Raw genomic sequence first — 6,214 nt, 5'->3', positions numbered from 1 at the left:
AGGGCAGTACGGTGTACGGGTCCTTCTCCCACTGGTCATCCAACTTGTGGAGCCGTCTTTTCCTCTTCAAGACCTGCTCTCCGGGTATCAGGGGAACAGCGGGAGCATACTGGTTGTAAGTCTTCTCTTGTCTTTCCCTAGCCTGACAGAGACTTCGCTCCACGCTCTCTTGTACTCTCCGGTACTGCTGCTGCCTCTCTGTGTCCCAGTCTGTTTCTGGTGAAGTGTCCTCAGGTGTCAGGACTCCCATTTCCAGGTCAACAGGTAACTTACCAGGTCTCGCCCTCATTAGGTAAGCCGGGGTACAGTTGGTGGAACCTACCGGGATGTGGTTGTATAGGTCCACCAGATCGGGCAACTTCTCAGGCCACAGACTGCGTTCTTCCAGGGGCAACGTTTTTAGAAGATCCATTACCACCTGGTTCATTTTTTCACAAAGTCCATTAGTTTGCGGATGGTAGGGTGTCGTCCTTATCTTCCGGCAGCCATACAGATTGCAGAATTCCTGGAAGACCTCCGCTTCAAAGGCAGTTCCCTGGTCCGTCAGCACTTGGTCCGGGTACCCGTGTGGACGGCAGAAGTGCTGCTGGAAGGCTCTAGCTGCTGTTTGAGCCGTTAAGTCCTTGACGGGGACGACAACCAAGAACCGGGAGTAATGATCCACGATGGTTAACGCGTAGACGTAGCCACTTCTGCTTGGGGTCAGTTTTACATGATCCAAGGCTACCAGTTCCAACGGTTGCCGGGTGACGATGGACTGCAGGGGAGTCTTCTGGCTGGCCCGGTCCTTCCTTCTCAGATTGCACGGGCCACAGTCTCTGCACCACTTCTCGATGGTTCCCCTCATGCCTACCCAGTGGAACCGCTCGCGCAGCAGGAACTCCAGCTTTTTCCACCCGAAGTGTCCAGCTCCGTCGTGGTATGCCTCCATCACCATGGCTGCGTCTCTTCGTGGCACCACTACTTGCCAGAGTAGTTCATGCGTTCGGGAGTTGACCATTCTGCGGCACAACTTCCCCTTGTAAAGGAATAGTCGACTCTTCTCCGCCCATAGTTGTTTGGCTTCCTCCGGAGCGTCTGGTTCAAGGCGAGCCTCCGGCCGAGTCAGCATCTCCTTCACCAGTCGGACGGCAGGGTCCCTGTCTTGCGTTTCCGCCCAGTTGTAGTGGGGTAAGGGGTTCAACGTAGCAGCCTGCTTACCCCTTACCCGGTGGGAATACTGGATAGTCCCATGACGGTGGAACGCAGGGAGTTCAACTTCTTCCAGTCCCTCCGGATCTTCTCCTTCGTCCGGCAGGTTGGGCATCCTGGACAGGGCATCCGCGTTAGTATTGGAGCGTCCTGCCCGGTATTTGATTGTGAACTCGTAGTTGGACAGACGGGCCATCCACCTCTGCTCCAGGGCACCGAGTCTTGCCGTGTCCAGGTGTGTCAACGGGTTGTTATCCGTGTATACGGTGAACCGGGAAGAAGCGAGGTAATGCCTAAAGCGCTCGGTGACTGCCCATACCACGGCCAGGAACTCTAGCTTAAATGAGCTGTAATTCTCGGGGTTCCTTTCGGTGGGTCGCAGTTTTCGGCTGGCATAGGAGATTACTCGTTCTCTCCCCTGCTGAATCTGGGACAGTACGGCTCCTAGCCCGATGTTACTGGCGTCGGTGTAGAGGATGAAGGGCTGGCTATAGTCCGGGTACGCCAAGATTTCGTCCCCCGTGAGGGCCATCTTCAGCTGGCGGAAGGACTCTTCTTCTAGCTCTTCCCATTTGAAGGGCGGCTTCTGGTTCTTGGCCTTTCGGGACTGGCCTATCAGGAGGTCCTGCATAGGCGCTGCCTTTTTGGTGAAACCGGGAATAAACCTTCGGTAGTAGCCTACCAACCCTAGGAACTGCCGCACTTCTTTTACGCTGGAGGGGCTTGGCCATCCCTTAATTGCGGTGATCTTATCGGGGTCGGGAGCCACTCCGTCAGCGCTCACCACGTGTCCCAGGTATTGCACCTTTGGTTTCAGGAGGTGACACTTGGAGGGTTTCACCTTTAGGCCGTAACTCGCCAGAGCTTCGAACACCTCCGCCAGGTGTTTCAGGTGGTCCTCATAAGTTTTGGAGTATACGATGACATCGTCCAGGTACAACAGGACCGTCTCGAAGTTTCTGTGGCCCAGACAGCACTCCATTAATCGTTGGAAGGTTCCTGGGGCGTTGCAGAGTCCGAACGGCATGTAGGTGAACTCGCGAAGTCCCATCGGGGTGGTGAATGCGGTCTTCTCCCGGTCCGCCTCTGCTACAGGAACCTGCCAGTACCCGCTAGTGAGATCCAAGGTAGAGAAGAAGTTAGCAGATCTTAAAGCAGCCAATGACTCCTCTATCCTTGGTAAGGGGTACGCATCCTTGTGTGTGATACGGTTGATTTTCCGGTAATCTACACACATCCTCATGGTGTTGTCTTTCTTTTTGACTAAAACTAGTGGGGCTGCCCAGGGGCTACAGCTATCCCGGATTACCCCAGCCTCCTTCATGTCTCTAAGCATCCCCTTGGCGTGTTGGTAATGTGCAGGGGGTACGGGTCGATACCTCTCTTTTATGGGAGGATGATCTCCCGTGGGGATGCGGTGTTCTACCCCCTTGACTCGCCCGAAGTCTAACTGGTGTTTACTAAACACTCTCTCATACTCTTGAACCACCCGATAGACTCCTTGTTTCTGATGTGAGGGAGTGGAATCAGTACCCAAATGTAGTTGCTGACACCAGTCCTCCATGTCTTTCTTAGAGCCGTTACCTCCCTCCGGGTGAGACGGAGGCAAAGGTTCCACAGATTGTATAGAATTTTGATTAGTGGTATATAATTTGGCTAGCGTGGCATACCGGGGCAGGTACACTTCCCTCTCCCCGATATTTATTATGCGAATGGGCACCCTCCCATGGCGTACATTGACCACCCCCCGTGCTGTCAAAATGGTGGGCCTACTGTCTGAGTAAACTGGTTCTACCATTGCCTGGTAATCTCTTCCTCTCAGACCAATAGCTGCCCGGCACCAAATCATCATTTCACTTTTTGGGGGCATGGCAATAGGAAAAGGGTCACACATTCTTACGCTACCAATCTCACCGCCGGAGAGTTCCACTTGTTGCCGTTGCATCAGTGCCCGGATCTCTTTCTGGAGCACCCGCTGCTCGCCGGAGCTGGCGTTCTTGGCAACCTGCTGTAAAAGGAAAATCACCTCTGCAAGACAATTTTCAATTACGTTAGTTCCTAGAGTTATTTTTGGGTGACTCTCATGTTTATCAATATCTACAATGATCAGTCCCTGTGCGGCCAGTTCGACTCTACCGATTTTGAGGGCCACCTCCTTAAATCCGATCTGTGGCACGGGCTGGCCATTGCTGGCGATGATACTCAAGTCGTCGTCAAGGTAGTGGGTAATATCCGAGTCATTCCAGTACTGCTTGAAGAGCACGTACGGGATGGTGGTGACCTGTGACCCGGTATCCAGTAGGGCACTCATGGGAATGCCATCCAGTACCACAGGCAAGACTGGATGTCCTCCCACATATCTGTCGCGCCAGTTCGATGGGCCTGGTGATCTTTTTCCTGGGGGTTGGCCCTCTACCCCAGGTTGTGCCCGTTTAAAGAACAGTACCTTTCCATATGTCCGGGTTGATTGCAGCGGCGGCAGATGGGTCGTCCGTCCTCGCTGTATCGGTCACTGGGTCTTCCTCTGGCCGGTGGGGTCCTCCTTGGTCGACGCCACGGGATGTCCTCCGGTCCGGATGCCAGCTGGATCTTCCCTGGGGTGGAAACCTGTAAAGACTGCACAGTTCGGGTTAGCGCAGCAACGCTCTTAGCTAGCTCTTGGACCTGATGGTGTAGGTCTGGAGCCGGGTCATTGTCCAAAGCCTGCGCATCAGCTCCCACAGGCCCTGCTGACAAGGGCGCCGCCTCCTGGTAGTAAGTGGTAGTGGGGCGTCTGTGGGTCACAACGCCACCTGGTGCCGGTTCTCGGAGCACCCGGATGGCTCTGTCCTTGAACTGTGCAAAGTCCAGATGGGGATCCTGTAAGGCCATTGCCCGCAACTGGGTTCGGTGGGCATTGCAATATAAACCCTCTATAAATTGTTCAGTCAACAGCCTGTCCTCGTTTCCCACCCCATCAGGGTCGGTCTGCTTTATGGCCCTCAGGGCCTCTTGTAGGTTTAGTGCATAGTCCCTTATACTCTCATGCGCTCGCTGCTTGCACCCGTAGAATCTAAGCTTAATCTCGGCTGAGGTGCGGGTATCAAAGGTGTCCTTCAGCCGGGCTAGTATCCCTGCGACAGTCTTCCTCCCAGGTGGCCAGGATTTTACTTCCCTTTTGGCTGCCCCGGTTAGTTGGGCCACCAGGATGCTCACTTTTTGCTCTTCTGTGAGGGGGTACACCTGGAAGAGGCTATCCAGCTTTTCTCTAAAGTCATGCAGGGTATGTGACTCCCCTGAGTACTGGGGTAGCCAAGCTGCTCCCGGGATATAGGGCATGGTGAAGGGCATAACTGCAGCAGCGGTAGCGCTGGCGGGGGTTGGGGCAGTGAAGCTCTCCTCCGTATCCGACATCTTCCTCCCCCCTAGTGGACCGTGGCCTACCTTGCGATGATCCTCTTCCGTAGGCCGCGGCCCCGCAGTGGATCGTCAGGGTTGAGGACCTTCCGTCGCGCTCCTGTGACGTCGGCGTCTGCTGGGCTCCTTCCAGGACCTTACGCAACGTCCGGACGTGAGGCGGGGCTTCAGTTCTCGCGCGCTTTCGGAGTCCATGCCCCTCTTCTTCCCGCGCGGCGTCCCCAAGATGGCGTCCAACGGCGGGAAAACTCCACGGATGGCGGGAAGAAGGCCGAAGATGGCGCCGGATGGCGGGAAACTTCACCGATGGCGGGAAGAAGGTAGAAGATGGCGCCGGATGGCGGGAAACCTCCACGGATAGCGGGAATCTTCACCACTGGTAAGTTTGAACAGTCTTTGCTTTTCAGGCACGCAGTACCCGGTGGTTGCGGGCACGAAATCCTGCCGACTACGCCAAAGTTGACGCGCCCCTGGGCCTGTGTCGCGCTGCGTTGCGCATGCGGGAGCCTACCCGGAGCCGGATCAGTGGAGGGTTGTAGTCTCGTGGCGGTGACCCGGTCCGTGCCCAGGGAGTCAAACTAGACGGCAGTCTATTAGTAGTAAATAGTTGATGACTACGCCACCCGTTGAGTGCAGCCAGGGAGCTGCTGCTGCAGGGCAGACCGCTGAGGCCGGTGGTAGGATTGTGCAGCGTGATAGTATAACCCCCAATGGGAGGGGTATGGCCTCAGGGCAGCCGACGTGGATGATGGGGGTAGCAGGAACCACTCAGAGACGGTACGGTGTAGTTCAGGGTCTTTACTGGTAACAACGATAGACCCTCCCGGAGTACTTGCTAGCAAACGGGGCCTGGTCAGTCTTTGAGCAGATGGGATCTCCCCTGGCCAGGCGTAGTTGTAGGCCTCCCAAACTGACTGTACTCTTCTGGCTACCTTGCTAGAAGCTGATGTAAGTAGCCCACGTCCCTGAGTGTACCGTGTGGTGCTCACCCGTATGGCCGGTGACTCGGGGCCTTCTAATGGCTTCCGCTCCACGATGGCGGTGCTGGTCCCACGCGTGTGACCGTGCCTTCGGGCTTCTGGGCCAGAGGACCTGAAATCCCCTGCCTGACGGATTCTGCTGCTGGGTAGGAGTTAGTCCCCACAGCCTCGGACTCCGGGTCCGGTAAAGAATCTTCTTAGTCAGGGCGAGCTCTGTAGCTGCCAGCCCCTGACTCCTTGTAACTCTGCTGTTTCCTATGCTGCTTCTTGTCTCCACTCTCCTTGTCTGACTCACCCTGCCTCAGCCCCGGGTTTATACAGGGGAAGTTCTTCCCCTCCCAAGACTGGGCAGGAGGTGTGGCATGCACAGGATCCCTGACCAAAGGACCTCCCACCTGCTCTCAGACATAACATTACATTACTGTGGAAAACCAGACCCCTGGGGTGCCACACATACATTACATTACTGATCCTGAGTTACATCCTGTATTATACTCCAGAGCTGCACTCACTATTCTGCTGGTGCAGTCACTGTGTACATACATTACATTACTGATCCTGAGTTACCTCCTGTATTATACTCCAGAGCTGCACTCACTATTCTGCTGGTGCAGTCGCTGTGTACATACATTACATTACTGATCCTG

This window comes from Phyllobates terribilis, unplaced genomic scaffold (genome assembly GCF_046119375.1).
Source record: "Phyllobates terribilis strain yellow unplaced genomic scaffold, ASM4611937v1 Scaffold_8__6_contigs__length_399053987, whole genome shotgun sequence".
NCBI lineage: Eukaryota > Metazoa > Chordata > Amphibia > Anura > Dendrobatidae > Phyllobates > Phyllobates terribilis.
This window is presented reverse-complemented; position numbering follows the sequence as displayed.